Raw genomic sequence first — 16347 nt, 5'->3', positions numbered from 1 at the left:
GAGTGTTCGTCAAAGCAAGGTTAAATATAGTTCTGAACAAAACCAAAAGTATTTTCAAAAATAGGAATGTGAAGAGAGATATAATTCCAGAACATGGACCATAAAGGGCCTCCCCCTTCCCTCCGCTTTATTTTTTTTAATCACTGATGGTGGATTTGGCTGACCTGACTGAAATGTGACCTAAGGCATTTCTTATTGCTTTGGAAACTGCATCAACATACTTGAACTGATGTCGTACTTACAGAGAAACTGGTGCTTCTATTTTTAAAATAAGAACTTTAGCTTTTAAAAAATATAACCTTGAAGCACAAGCTTTTCTATGATTGGGGGTTTTTTTTGTTTGTTTCCAGGCTGAACAGAGTGCAGCAATTTCAAAAGTAGCAGAAAGAACAAGAGGTCAGATTGGGTCAGCCAGCAAAAATTAACTGCATAGGGCTTTTCTTGGTAAGAACACATTAGTATTAAAAGCAGTTTTAAACTGTGTAATTTAAGAGACAAATGTAACCTATTTGCTTTTTAAAAACGTCTATGGCTTATGAAGTTAATAATTCTGGCAGTATAGAGAATTAAAGGCATGATCCAGCCAAAGTTTGGCATTTCTAAGATCTATTGATTTTATTATTTTTTTAAAGAGAGATTATCCAGCCAGGTTGACGCTTCCATTTAAACCATGGGACTTATTAGGGCTCTTCCACACTTCTGTTTGTCCCATTATTTCTAGGCACCGGCCCTAGAGTGGTTTTTCTTTTGTCCCACCACTTTCCCCAGGGAAACCCACTGCTTACGGCTGAATCAGAAGAAATGTCAACTGGGTTTTCTGCAGATTTATGTTTGTTCAGATTCAGATTCAGCCGTAAACAGTGGGTTTTCTCAGGGAAAGCAGAGGTACAAAAGAAAAAACTCTAGGATCCATGCCTAGAAATCACAGGCAAGCAGATGTGTGTTTGAGCCCTTATACAATCTTTACTGGCAGAATTGTGTCAACAACAATAACAACAACATTTGCTTAAGCCTCCCCCATTATAACTGTTTCGAAGAGGGAGATTTAGACTCATTAAGTTCATCTGTTACTTATCTTCATATTCCCAATAATTTGTGACATATGTTTCATTTATACTGTCTGAAAGCAAAAACAAAAACAGTTTAATATTGCCATACTTTAAGGCTAAACAATATAGCAGAATAATGTCTACTATGTAAACTTAAATCTAGCAATGTCCTGTTTATGTTGCTCCCAAATTGTTTAACCAGAGCAGGTAGGTTGCTCAAAAATGTTGTTTAGTCGTTTAGTCGTGTCCGACTCTTCATGACCCCATGGACCAGACCACGCCAGGCACTCCTGTCTTCCACCACCTCCCACAGTTTGGTCAAGCTCATGCTGGTAGCTTCGAGAACACTATCCAACCATCTCATCCTCTGTCGTCCCCTTCTCCTTGTGCCCTCCATCTTTCCCAACATCAGGGTCTTTTCCAGGGAGTCTTCTCTTCTCATGAGGTGGCCAAAGTATTGGAGTCACAGCTTCAGGATCTGTCCTTCCAGGGAACACTCAAGGCTGATTTCCTTAAGAATGGAAAGGTTTGATCTTCTTGCAGTCCATGGGACTCTCAAGAGTCTCCTCCAGCACCATAATTCAAAAGCATCAATTCTTCGGCGATCAGCCTTCTTTATGGTCCAGCTCTCACTTCCATACATCACTACTGGGAAAACCATAGCTTTTACTATACAGACCTTGAACCATATCAAGAATCCAGCCAAAGTACACCAAGGGACAGGGGAATTACACGCCCCTTTCAGTGCCACCTTGATGACTGTGCTTATTGGGAATAGTAGGAGCTAAAGGAAGATGGAAGACCTCTTGTTGAAAGAGGCAAGGGAGGGTGAGCCACCAAGCAAAGAATCCCTCTGAAAATGGAGTATGAGGTTCAAGTGAGATGCTAGGATCTCCTTTGTTTTTGGTTTTGGTACTTAGTGTTCCATAGGACTGCATAAAAATTGGGGCAGTGGTGATCTGGGGTACTTGACTCTTTTCTTCCATGCCCTTTCTCTGATGTAAATCATCCAATTAGCTGGGGTTGGGGTAAAGCGGGGCAAGAGAAGACAGGTTCAAATGCCATTCTTGTCTCTCTCCCATCAGAGCTAAGGGGTGAAAGGGCTTGGGAGGAGAGGACTGAACACCCTCTCTCCAAGCACAACATTCCTGTTCTTCAAAAGAAAAGCCATAGGAGATCCTATTCATGAATCTCCCTTGACACACCTGTTCTGGCCCTGGGTAATTCACCACCTCTGAGATGAGGCATGAATGAACAACAAAGTCCATCAGGGTCCAATTACTTGGGCTCACCAAGGGAACAAGGGGCATCTCGAACTATTGACCCCTCAGGGTATCACTAATGTGGCTCTGACAATGCAGTCCTAAGCATGCTTACTCAGAATAAAGTCCTGCTGAAGCTATGGAGTTTACACCCATGTAAGTGTGCACAGGAGGGCAGCCTGAGAAATTATATTTTGAAATGTAGGTGATGAAATCAACAAGGCCAGACAGGGAACCTATCCCCTCAATAATCTAAAGGGGAGAAGTGTATGAATCACATTCTGAGTAGCAGTGGTGAAAAGGTGAAGACACACTACAGCATATTTGAGGGTTTCACAACTAGCAACTTTGAGGAAGTTAAAATCTTATGAAAACCTGGTGGCATCCTGTTTTCCCTCTGCATAAACTATACATCAAGTGAAAGGCTGCATCGTCTATAGGTCCACACATGCTGCTCTCAGGAACACACACTGAGAAAGGGAGAGATCCAAAAACATAGGAAACTGCTTAATACTGAGTCAGGCCATTGGTCCATCTAGTTCAGTACTAGCTAGACTGACTGGCAGCGGTTCTGCAGAGTATGGGACAGGAACATCCCCCACTTCTCCCTTTGACCTTCGGCATGCTTATAATCTGCTCTACCACTGACCTGATCTTCTGGATGGAATAAATCAATTCAAGCCTCAGACAGAAATGTCCTTGCTTCCAATAATATTGTAAGCCAGTCACCTCATAGCCCCAAACCCTGGGTCTGCTCAACTGGGCCCTGGATGTCCTGCCCCTCCCTTGGTTAACCTTTTAAAAAAGAGCAGAAACAATTTCCTTACAGGGTGGCTGGGCATGCTGCAAAGTGTGGTGCTTGTGAAACCCCAGCTACCACCCAACTTATTTCATCCAGTGACAATTTTATTTCTTCGGCCTCTGCCACAAGTAAGTAGCAAGACCCCTGCTTGCTTCCTTAATGTAATGAGTACCATGGACAGCGGTAGCATGAATACCTTATTTTCCCATGTATAAGATGACCCCTATTTTTTTGAACCCAGCATTAAGAAAACAATATTTTAAACATCAAACAGGGTGGCCGGGTGTGTGTGTACGCACGTCACCAACACCCGAGATGGCCCAAAGTTGTTGAGCATTTTTTAAGGAGATCACCAATGCTGGGCACCTGGGAGGCAGAGTGGTTCCGACGCTCCAGCTAATTCTCTTCTTTGCATTCACCAACCATATTGAAAATGACCCCCAATCTTTTTTTAAGCAAAAAAAAAAAAGGGCTTATACTGTACACAGAAAAATACAGTACTACGCATATAGCCTTTGATAAGCAAAACAATACATACCGCTGATAGCAAGCATTGACTCAGGCTGCAATACTGGTGTCACCAACATTGTGCTCATGTTCTTGATGACTTCTTTTGGCATTTAGAAAGCTATTTTTTCCCTGTCTGTAGTGACTGGTTTCCAATCTGCTCAGTGGTCTTAAATTGTCTATTACTGCAGAAGTCTCTGTGTCAAATACTTCCCACTTCTCCTCATTTGTGCACTTCAGGGGATGATATAGAAAGAATCAGTCTTGTTGTTTTTATTTTAAAGTGACCACAGTTCCCCATGACATCTAAACCAGGGGTAGTCAACATGGTGCCTTCAAGATGTTATTGGACTACAGCTTCCCGTTAGCCTTGGGTAGCCAATGGTCAGGAATGATGGGATCTATAGTCCCACAATGCCTGGCAGGTACCACATTTGCTATCAATGCTTTAAATTATGGTTATTGATTAAAGGTAGGCTCTAACCAACGTTTCAGTTCTGAAGCCAGAGTTTAAACAAAGCATAATTTGCTGTGTTCAGATGTCACAGGGTTTGTTTAAAACCAAGCAGAAGATTTCTGTATTGTCCCCTGAGATGCAAAACACATGAAGAGGAAGGTAGAAGCCTGAGGGTCACAATGACTCATGCATACAAGAAGCCATCATTTCCTATTATGTCTGAAATAAGATTATATCTCCAGTAATTTTACATTTGCATCTGTTGTATACAGAATGTATGAAATTCACATCTTTTTAAAAGTAATTATTACAAAATAATCTATTCAAATCTATTATAAATATTTTAAAAAAACTGCTTTAGCCAAGAAGCATTTCATATACAAAATACAAAAAAAATGCATGTATCTTTAATGTGTTTTCAAAATGAAAAAAATATGGTAATGTCTTTTTCTTAAAAGCTAGGAGAGCTTGTATGTATGTGTGCTTTAATTATGAGGATTTAAAAAGAGGGGGAAAATAGTGCATCTTTAATATTTTTAAACTAATTTGTTTTGGAGCTAACAGCAGGCCCTTAATGGGTATCCCTTCTTGTCAACTGCTGGCATTGCAAAATCAGAAATAAAGCAAAACAAACAATAACAACACTTATTCATCCCTTCCAAGTAGGGTTTTGTTTTGTTTTGTTTTTTAAAATCTTCAGGAAAGTTCCAGGTTTAAATAATGGAGACAGTTGCTTAACATATAAAGTTCGCTCTTAGGTCAACTAATAAAAGATCTCTCCTAAGAAAACTGGCAGAACAGTTAGGGAATAGGCATATGGAATCCTTGGGATTGTACCAAGGAATGCTAGTTCCACAAAGGACATGTGCAACTTTCAGTGCAAAGTAAATGTGTCTGAGGCAACTTTTTTCACTACGTACTCCTTATACTCTTTTTAACAATGGCCCTGGGAAGAGATGAGACTGTTTCAGCACTGCTGTGGATCCTTTCATGATAGCCCTAGGTACTGTTATTCCAGTTAATACAGCTGCATCATAATTTCCAAAGCTCTCCACTGAGGTTTGAACTTTTATCCCCATTTTGAGGTATGGTTGGAGGCCTCTCCTCCCTTTCCTTCTCGCTGGCTCTTGGCCAAATTTCCACATTCTCAAGTTTTATCCTGCCACTCCCTCCAAAATTCAGTAGATGGCACTAGCATGCCATATACTACATTGCTGAGGGCGGAGACAACCTGAACCATTGTCCCTTTGTAGGTTTTAGTGATATCTTTTCAGCTTTGCAGACAAAACTCCCTGTAAACTGCCTATTGGTCTGTGCAAAGTAAACTACTTAAACACATAGGTTTGGCCACTGATTTAACAGACGGTTTTATATATATGAGGTTGTCATCTTATGTTATTTTTACATAACAACTGCAAAGCCATTAACAGCTTTCTCCCTGTTCTGTGCATCTCTGTCTCCATTTTAAATGTTAATTACTTGACTCGGCCTATTGTCCTTAGGTTTACAACTTTGGGGGAACATTCCGTTATCTTGAATCATTGCCATAATCAGGGCTAAATCTGAGTTGGGCATAACTGAGCCAACCTTCAGCCCTGAAGTCTATTTAAATTCTAGATAATTGGATATGTAATACTAAGGAAAAGACTACACTTCCCTCTCCACTGATTAACCACAGCAAGCTCCCACTAATATTGAGCGGTGAGGATCTGGTGGTGAAGCTTAGTGGCAGACCCTGGCAACTCAAATTTCAGTGGCACCCTGTGTGATGCCAAAATCTGGTGCCCCAGCTGCCTCTCACCTTCCGTTGGGTGACATAGTTGCGGCGCCCCCTGTGGCACCCCAGAAGCTCTGCGCCTGGTGCAATGGCACCGGTTGTGCTTCCCTACATCTGCTTTTGCAACTTACTGCAGGCTCAGCTACTAGTGTATCCCAAAATTCAGCTTATTTTTGAAGCTGCACCTTGTCAGGACAAGAAGGACATTGGCTCTGAGGAGGGCATCAATGAGGAAGTAAAAAATAAATAAGGAACATAAGAAAAATGCTGCCGGATAAGACTAGAGGCCCATTCAGTTCCCACAGTGGCTAACCAGATGCCTAAGAGATGCTCACAAGCAGGACATTTTATCCCCAGGGCCTCACAAATCCTTACTGTATCAACACAGGTCAAACAGATCTATGTCACTTGCTTCCACTGTAAATATTGAAGTATAGTAATGTCATTGTCATCTTGCTGAAGTGGAGTTCATCTGGCTACAGCACATGAATCGCCATGATCAATATGCAAACAATTAAGGGCTGGCTGCAGGCATTTTGCTGCCTGAGGCACAGTAGCGAATGGCTCCTCCCAAGTCAAAGGGTTATATTCAGCTAAATCCTACTCAGAGTACACCCAACTGTATTACCTGGGTTGTGAAGGCACCCAAAAGATGTTAAAGCAAAGATTATGGGATAATGCACACTGTGACTTGCGATCTCGATCACACGCAGTCTGTAGTCTGCTGGCAGTAGGAGTACAATATGGGCATGTCTTTAAGTTAACATCTTACATTAAAAACCTGACAGTACCAAACTATTGAAGGCTTTTCACCAAAGCCAGACTAAATATCTTTCCTTCTGCAGTGTTGGATGGCAGGTTGAGAGGAGTTGCCTACCAGGACAGACTTTGCTCCTGTGCTCAAGACAGCGATTCCATAAAACATATTTTGTTGCACTGTGCAAAATATGAGCAAGCCAGGGCTGAACTGATACTACCCTTGCTGGTTCCTTTCCCGGAAAAATCAGATGCTCACTATGTCAGGTTCCTATTGGAAGACCAGACAAATGCTAGAACATTAGCAGTGGCAAAGTTTTTATTGGTGGTTGCAAGAACCAATGATCCCTTTGTAACAATTTGTTGGGTCTCTGGACCGTAATAAAGATTGTTGTTGTTGAAATTAATGAACCAAAGTTAGTCGTATTAATTACCTTCAATGGGTCTATGCACTGAGTACTGCCAGCATTGAATACCAGCCACTTCTGCCAATGTCTGCCATTTTCTCCTCAGTATCTCTCCTTTCTTGCTCCAGTGCTGTGACCATTACCGTTATGCAACCTGCCTTCTCCTTTGCTCCCCCACCCTGGCCAAGATTGTGATGAGGCACTACAAATCCCCCAAAGGGGGCTTTGTTTATATGAAGAAAGAAGACCCAAACTATTGTTGTCAAAAGACCTAGTAGGCTCAGATCTGCAGTATCCGAGAACTGCAGCTAATGTTCGTCATTACTCTTCAAATTATGAGATCACCACAGCTCTATACTTGTATACACTAACCATTTCAAAGGAGAGCATTTATTCTGGCTCGCTTTGACATGCTGCCTTCAGCACGGTTAAGTAGATGATTCAATAAATCCTCAGTTAATGAACAGCTGTGTCTCTGTGGAGCGGGAGCATTGCAATCTTTTGAACATGTCCCTCTGTATTTAACCTGTATGGTGAGTCAAGAAAGAGGCTGATTCCCCCTCTGCTAAAAATTGATCTGAGAATATCTTCTGAAAACTTGGCATTCTATTTACAGCATGTGTCATCCTATATCACTGAGAGGGTTGCCCAAGTTTTTCTGATCTCAGTGCAGATTAGGAGAAATTCTTTTGCTGGCTTCTTCAGAAGAAAAACGTATATTTATATGTGTTTTTATTGTTCGAATGTATCTTTTATTTTTGTACTAAAATTTATTGGTCTGTGACCATAATATACTATACTTCTCTATACCTTACTTGGTAGTAAGTCCCACTGAACCCAATGGGACTTACGTTCCTTTTTTTAATATAATATTTTTATTGGGTTTTCTGCAAGTGTAACAAACATCACAAATAAACAAAAGAGAATAAATACTATAACAACAAACTAAAAAATAAGGAGAAAAATAAAATAAAAAAGGTTTGCATCAAAACAGTAACATATCCATAAAATGGGATTATCCTAATCCCATTACTTCCCTCCTCCCCCCTCCTCTGGTTCCTTACATTTCTTTTTTAACTACATATCATTTCTACTCCAAATTTCTATTTTAACCTCAAGTTTACTGTACCATCTCTAAAATTACAAGTGTTTTTAAAATCCTGCCAATGTATTAAGATGTTTACAGTATATATAATATACTGTAACATAATATACTGTAATATAGTATAAATATATAATAAACATTTCCCATTCTTTTTTAAATTTCTTGTCATCTTGGTTTCTGAGCTTTCCAGTTAATTTCACTATTTCAGCATAGTCCATTAACTTGGTTTGCCAATCTTCTTTGGTTGGGACTGCTTCCTCTTTCCATCTTTGGGCTAGCAATATCTGGGCGGCCATCGTACCATATGGGGACTTAACGTCCCTCATCATCCTGGAAAAAGGTGACAAGTGGGGTACCAGAGGGTTATTTTCCTGGGCCCCTTGTTGTTCAACAGCTTTATAAACGACATGAATAAAGGTAATGAGAAGATGCTCATCAAATTTGCAGATGACACCAAACTGGGAGGGGTAGACAAAATCAGGATTTAAGATGACCTCAACAGACTGGAGAACAGGGACCAAACCAACAAAATGAATTTCAATAGAGACAAACATAAGGCTCTGCAGTTAGGCAGGAAGAACCAGCTGCACAAATATAAGATGGGGGACACCTAGATTGCCAGTAGTACATATGAAAAGAATCTAGGCTCTTAGTAGACTACAAGCTTAAGAAGAGTCAACAGTGTGATGCAGCAGCAAAACAACAACAACGACACTAATACTATTCTGGGCTGCATCAACAGAAGTCTAGTGTCCTGATCGAGGGAGGTAATAGTACCACTCTATTCTGCCTTGGTCAGACCACACCTGGAGCACACCATTCTGGGCACCACAATTTAAGAAGGATAGTAACAAGCGAGAACATGTACAGAGGAGCATGACCAAGATTATCAAGAGTCTAGAATCCAAGCCTTATAAGGAACGCTTGAGGAAATTGGGTATGTTTAGCCTGGAAAAAAGGAGACTGAGAAGAGATATGATGGGTGGTGGGACCCTCCTTGCTTGGAGGTTATTAAGCAGAGCTGGATAGCCACCTGCCATGTATCATTTAGTTGAGATTCCTGTATTTCAGGGGGTTGGACTAGATGACCCTCAGAGTCCCTTCCAGCTCTACAATTCTATGATTCTGAGTAGACGTGTATAGGATTTTGGCACCATTGTATTATCCATGGTGGGAGCCTAACAGGGAATGTGGTACCGCTATTGTCAATTGCTGTAAGGTAAACTGAGAACTCATGCGGGCAATCATTCTGCAGTTCTTCAGGATAAGTCTATCTGAAATAAAATCCAGACAGATATCATACTGCCCAGCAGACAGGGTAACCCAGCATGAGGATTCTCTGAGGTTAAGTTAGAGCCAGTGGGGTGTAGTGGTTAAGAGCGGTAGACTCGTAATCTGGTGAACCGGGTTTGATTTCCCGCTCCTCCACATGCAGCTGCTGGGTGACCTTGGGCTAGTCACACTTCTTTGAAGTCTCTCAGCCCCACTCACCTCACAGAGTGTTTGTTGTGGGGGAGGAAGGGAAAGGAGAATGTTAGCCGCTTTGAGACTCCTTCGGGTAGTGATAAAGCGGGATATAAAATCCAAACTCTTCTTCACTTCTTCTTTATCAAATATGTTAAGGCCTCAACAAAGAACAGAGACAGATGAGCAGGAAACATTTCCATAGCAGCCAATGCAAGGGATGCCAGGATGGGGTTCCTCATTTAAAAATAAAATTAATATAGAGGCCATGAATGAGTTACACGGAACTCAGTAGCAGCTTGTCAAATTGGGAATTCTGCCTGAGGGTTCCTTTATCCCCCCCCCTTTTTTGAGGCGGGTGCCTTCCATCCATGAGGACTCTCAGAAATAAAAACAATCAAATAAATAAAGATTTAAAAAATGATTAAGGGGACAGTGGGCAACCTTGTCTTCGTAGTGCCTCTCCTCCCAAGACATCCTGGACTGCCTTAACTAACAAGTAAGAGCTTGGTAGGTGTCTGAGGGATGGGATTTGACCTTTTCTGTTCCTAATTATCACCATTCTAGAGAACATAATCAATGTATTTTATTTCCAAGCACTCCCTGCTGCACCGTGGCACTGAAACAGCCTGTGTTTTATTGAAATGTTGTTATAGCCATGCTGGCCTTCCCCTTCTGTCATTATTACTGTTTTTCACTGGTTTATTTATTTTTCCCGACACTTTCCTTCGTTCTGCATTTGGGCTAAATCCAGCATTAAGCCTTTCTGCAATGTGGGCTCATTGGCACTAGGTGTCACAATCTTTGCATTTATTTTGTAGTGTGTTTTTTTCTAGAGCTGCCGATCCACTGCAGCTTGTTTAAATAAGAAAGTACAACAAGGTGCAAATTATCGGGGGGGGGGGGCGGCAGGCTGCAACACACCATTTTAATTTGCCTGTTTTAATTAGCCCATTTCAGAACCACCACCAAAAACCTGTGTAAAGAAATTCAGAACTCAGGATGTATTTTAGGCCAACATCTATTAAAAGGAATTGAATGTCATTTAAGGTATCCCATGGCAGGGTGGTATAGAAAAAGGGGTGGGAAATGCATTGCATAGAAAATGCATTGCGAATTTTAGTAACTATACTTCATTATTACTGTTCATCTGAAATCAAACTTCTCTCAATATTTTCATGGGCCTACATTTTCATTATAGCATACCATGATTAGCTATGCAATGGAAGGATTATTTGGACCAAAAATTTTGTCCGAAAGATGGACACCATTGTATCCTGCTCTGGCTGAATGCTTCATTAGCACCAAACTGCATATTATACTTATTTATTTTATTTATGTAAAATTGATACCCCAGCCTTTAACACAAGTGGCTGCAGGACAGGTCACACTCACATATAAACAATACAATCAGTGGGATCATTCATGATTTGGAATGAAGTGTCATCAGTATATTGATGGCACCCATCTCCGTCTCTCTGTTCCATCGGTATCAGGAGAGGCAGAGAACTAAACTTAAGATTAGAGAAACCAAAATTGTCAGATTCAACCATTCCTGAGGTCAGTTGGATGCTACTTGTACAGGTAGAGTTGGCCAATTTTCTTCATCTGCAGGAGGTGTGGGATGGAAGAGAATTAAAAAATGTGTAATGTAGGGGACGGGGTTCTGTCCTGTCCCTTGGTGCGTGGCCTGTTCCCTGTGGTCCACACAGCTGCTTCCAAAGACCATGGAGGCTCTGCAGGTTCAGGGTGTGGGTTGGGAAAGGCTGGGCACTTATGGCAGAAACCAACTGCTGCCTTGGACCTGGCCTGGTGATGCTCCAATATGGTGTCAGGGATGTGGCCACGCAGCTTACACAATTAATACCTCTGTTCTGGGCCTGTTGTGGTACAGTTGAAAAGGTCTTCACCGCCTCCTTGGGCCATGATGATTAGATCCTGAAAGCCAGGAGGGACTTATGAGGCTGGTGATTTTTATGAGGCTGGTGACTTATGAGGCTTGTGATTTGCTGTTAAAAAAAAGTGCAGCAAGGATTGTGAGAACTAGCATGCAGGCAATATGATAGCTGCTTGCTCCTGTTTATGAACCCATGGAGCCCAAATATATTAAACTCACTGTTCAGTAAATGTCAAGGCTGAATTTCATCATGTTCTCCCAGAGCATTTCTGTCTTTTGATTACAATCTATGAAAAGCAAGCAAGGTTGAAGCCAGACTGTTGGGTGAGCTTAGTTCCTGTTTACATTAATTGTCAAGTCATGACTGTTGATTTCAGTGGGATTGATTTCAATGGGAAGGAACCAAGTTAAACTAATGCAGTCTGGATCCAAACCATTGTTTTGCTTTTTGTTGGGGGCAATTAAGCAGCAGCCACAAGTGTTGTGTATACACTTAGGTTATCCTGATATTTCCATGTGAAGAGCGACTAAGATGCCACAGGGTTCCTTCCAACTTTGTTTTTCTGTGTCCATACGGCGTTCCCAGATGCATATGTTCAGATATTTAAAGATCTTTGCACACAGCTATATGAAACCTACACTCCTAATGAAAACACGTGTACTCATAGCAATTGTGATGCTGTCCTAAATAAGCAACCTGCTCTCTCTCTCTCTCTCTCTCTCTCTCTCTCTCAGAAATGCCTCACAGGAGATGTATGCCTTTGAACTATCTGCAGAAGTGGTTGCATGCCAGTTGCTCAACTTAGGTCTGTTGGGAGAGTGACTCAGTGGGAGGAAAGATAAAGAAAGTATGTCAACACTGGTTGTAAGAAACCTTCTTTCAACTTTCATCTCCTTGAGAACCTTATCTCCTGGATCTACTTCTTTTCTCTGTGGCAGTGGTCTTGAATTATGAAACCCAAGAACTTGATGCACACTCCAGTACTGTTATGAAGTGTGTATCTGTCAGATTATCCTCCGTCATCTCAGACATAATGAGATAATAAGACAGACATGGCCATAAGGAACAGAATTCAGAGGGGTTTTTTTTGTTGATCTTGCTGCAGAGGCTTCATGACCTTCAGTGAGCCTGCTAACTTCTGTGTCTCAATCTTGCATCAACGAAAGAGTGATAGGAATACTTCCCTCCCCCCGTCTTTGCTTTAACCGTCTGCTCTAGCTTCACTAGCACCACTAGCTCTGCAGAAAAGGGGGCATTGTGCTGCCAAAGTGGTTTAGGTTTTTCAACAACGTTTTGCGCAAATGTAACAGCTTACTTGCACTTCAAGGACCTTGTGGTGATCAGTGCTAGAACAGGTGAATGTATATGAAGTGGGTCTTTTTTGTGAAAACTTCTACAAGCAACATGAGATTATTTACACCCATCATTTTTATCATGGTAGGGGAGTATGTTGAGATGGGAACAGTGTCTTTGGTTAAGGATGTTCCATACTCCTGCCTGAATCTCTCCAGTTTGAACCCAATTAGCACTGTCTCTCTTCCCTCTAGGGTCCCTGGAAGCCTGCGTAAGGCTATTATAATAAAGTCTATTGCAATAAGAGGGGGGGGGTGGAATTGATGCTAATGTAATTGATGACATAAGATTTGCAAAGGCTAATCAAAAGCAGCATCAACAGAGATGAACAAGCCACATTGATCTGAACAGTGAGCTGCTAGCTTGGGCCCTCCTCCAGAAAAGTACAAAGAGTCTGGGAATCGAGATCTCTCTAGGCCTTTGACTGTTTAGTGAAGTGTACTAGAGCTCTTTCATTCCCATGCATTAAAATCATCAGTACACTTAGAATTCCAGAGAGGGGGTGGAGGTCAAGCCTCCTCTCTAGGTCTCCTCCAACTGTGGACACCTATGCAGTTGTGGAACCCAGAACTGAGCCCAGTACTCTAGATGCAGTCTCATCTGTGCAGAATAGAGCACAACTATAGCATGTGGGCGAGAGTGAGTGTACAAGCATCTCTGATGCAAGCCAATTGTTAATCTTTAAGATACTCAGATATATCAAACACACTGGAACTTAATTGTGGCTGCAGAAGGAACCTGTGGGCATCTAGGAAGATTTATGTGGATACATCTGCACCCACAGGCACCACGTTGGTGACCCCTGGTGTACAGGACAGCCTTAATTGACCTAATCCCTTCCAGTTGTTGATGGGCTACATCATCCCAAGCACCACAACCAACGACCAGGAATGAAGAGATGGTCAGGGATGATGAGAGTTGTACTCCAACAACATCTGTAGGCTGGGGTGTGATAAAATTGCAATATGGTCAGCACTTCAGAGAGGGGGGGAAAGTGTCAGGATAAGATGGGTTTATACAATGAACTCTATTGTAGCTTGCAGTCCAAATAATATAAAGTATACCAAGTGCATCAAGATTTTTCAAAAACCTACCAGACTGTAATTATGCGTTATTTTAGTTTACACCAGCACAGCCTCTGAACTTTGGGTGCAAGGATGCCTCTGCTTTAGGTAATGGAATGTTTTAATTTGTTCTTCTTGACTCCCCTCCCTGGCAATCTACTCTGCAACTGCCAGCAAAGTTGTTGCTCTATCATGTAAGAAAAAGAGCTACTTATGTCATTCTCAGCCCCAAGGAGAGAAACAAGCCAAGGGATCATTTCTGGCTAAGCTCTTGATATCTCAATCTCCAAGGCTAGAGGCGCTCCCCTTCTGAAGGACAAGCAGGAAGGTGAGGGCGGGGGGAGGAGGAGGAGGAGGAGGAATGGGTATGAGGTGGGTGGTCCAACTGAACAAAAGCCCATCTCTGACATCTTTCCCTCCTTCCTTCCTCTTCAGCTTCAAATAAGCCTTCACGGGGGCCTCTTCTGACTCTCACTGCTTTGCTTTCTTCTATACTCCGTCCCTGCCCTTTGACTCCCCAGCTCTAGGCCAAGTCTATCTGTGATCCATTCCCGAGAGGAACTCTCTGGCAACATTCTTGGTTCAATTTCTACCACTGTTGCGAAACCCTCAACAAATTTAACTAGGGAGTAATCCCTACTGAAGAAGGTAGGGCCTACTTCCAAGAAAACGTTACAGCTATATCCTCTCATTTGTCCATCATGCCTACCTAAGGCATGCAGTAGTGTGGTTTCCAGACCAGACCGAGGCCTACTTAGCTTCCGCAAAGGTAGGCTTGCCACACACCAGGAAAATTACAGTGGTACCTCACGTTAAGAACTTAATTTGTTCCTAAGGTCTGTTCTTAACCTGAAACTGTTTTTAACCTGAAGCACCACTTTAGCTAATGGGGCCTCCCGCTGCCGCCGTAGTACAATTTCTGTTCTCATCCTGAAGCAAAGTTCTTAACCTGAGGTAATATTTCTGGGTTAGCGGAGTCTGTAACCTGAAGCGTCTGTAACCTGAAGCGTCTGTAACCTGAAGCGTATGTAACCTGAGGTACCACTGTACTGACATGTCCTGGTTTTCATGTGCAAAAATGGCGTGGGGAGAATTTTGCCAAAGTGGCAAAATGTTTTCCCCAAAAAAAGATCAACAATTTTGGTGGTTTTCTAAAAAGAAAAAAAGCGCTCAGCTTTGTGGGTGTCAGGAATTTTACTTTTTGAAATATGGCAACCCTAAAAAGGGGTGGTGCCGTCCCATAGAATTGCACGGGAAAGCTGCAATCCTGGGCACTTTTCTTTGGGAATAAGCCCATTGAAGTCAACATTTCCTGCTGAGTAAATATGCAGAGGGGGTCCCACTGCACTGCATAGCAAAGCCTCTGCCCATTTTCCTAGGTGCGGAGCAAAGCAAACAAACGCAAGGAAGGTATTTGTTCTGTCCGTTTACAACATCAAATTCAACATCACTTCACGAGTGTCTTGTGGCCAGAAAGCCTCTCCTAATCTAAGTTAGGATTGTGGTCCGTGCGGAATCTGGTGGCGATAGCGTCTTCCAGAGTACAAGGTCGCGCTATTGTGCTCGTGTCCGCGCGCGTCCCCCAACCCACACGCGCGCACAGCCACCCCTCAAACGTGGCCGGATTCCGCGCGAGAGCCACGACTCTTTGCCCTACTTCTTTCTACCCTTCTCCGGGACTCTTCCTGAGGCGGAAAGGCGACGCGCCACCAAACCCCACTGAGGCGAGTGGGACCTTTCCGACCACGAGCGCCTCAAAACGCCCTTTCCTCGTCCCCAGTCAGTACGAGGCAAGGAAGGCGCCTCTCCTGCCTCCCTCCCTCCCTGTCAGAGCCCCCTCGAAAGAGCTCGAAGGGCCGAATGGACGCGGAGCCCGAGAGCGCGGCTCGGACGCCCCTGGGTCTCTGCCCCTCCCGTCCGGCGAGCCAAGAGGGGCGGCCCCGGCCATGCCAGCCCCCTGTCTCCGCCCCTCGGCTGGGCCGCTCCTCCTCCTCAGCGCCAACGCCAGAGAGGCAGCCGGAGAGCGCCAAGCCGATCGCCTTCGGAGAGTTTCGCGGAGCAGCTGTGCGGAAGGGGGCGGGCGGCACGGAAGGCAGAGACGGGGGTCCGGCGAGACCCCCGAGACCCTGTGCTCCTTTTCCTGCTCCTCGCACGGTAAGGAAACACAAGCGACCCCACTTCCCGCGGGGGGGGGCGCCTTCGCTTGCCTTTGCTCTGGTGGGATGTTGCAATAATAACAGCGACAATAATTAATAAAAAGCGGCCGGGGCGGGGAAGGGAAGCAGGGGCGGGGAAGGGGGGGGTTCGCCGCTCGCTCGTCTCCCGGGAACGGCAGGCCGGGCCGGGCTGCACCAGGAGAGGAAGGGGCTGCGCTTGGAAGGGCTTGTTGAGGGCTCGGGGGGGGGGTCGGTTCTACATTCCCAGTAAACGTCACTACTTTGGGTGC

General features: G+C 43.5%; 1 protein-coding gene across 23 annotated transcripts in view; it reads left to right on the top strand.

The window, feature by feature from the left end:
* The first annotated feature begins 15852 nt into the window (after nucleotides 1-15852).
* GREB1L (GREB1 like retinoic acid receptor coactivator) overlaps nucleotides 15853-16347 on the top strand; it is a 156798-nt gene continuing 156303 nt past the window's right edge. For 6 of the 23 annotated variants that reach the window (XM_083518150.1, XM_083518147.1, XM_083518142.1 and 3 more), the window contains exon 1: nucleotides 15878-16055. The gene's annotated coding sequence lies outside the window, so the exon portion shown is untranslated. Of the gene's footprint in view, nucleotides 16056-16347 lie in introns of all 23 variants that reach the window. The other 17 variants (XM_083518145.1, XM_083518143.1, XM_083518140.1 and 14 more) reach the window with 6 other exon arrangements.

This window comes from Podarcis liolepis, assembly GCF_965112155.1.
Source record: "Podarcis liolepis genome assembly, chromosome: 8".
In the NCBI taxonomy this organism is placed as follows: Eukaryota; Metazoa; Chordata; class Lepidosauria; order Squamata; family Lacertidae; genus Podarcis; species Podarcis liolepis.
Note: the sequence above shows the minus strand (reverse complement) of the source record. Positions and strands in the feature narration are given on the sequence as shown.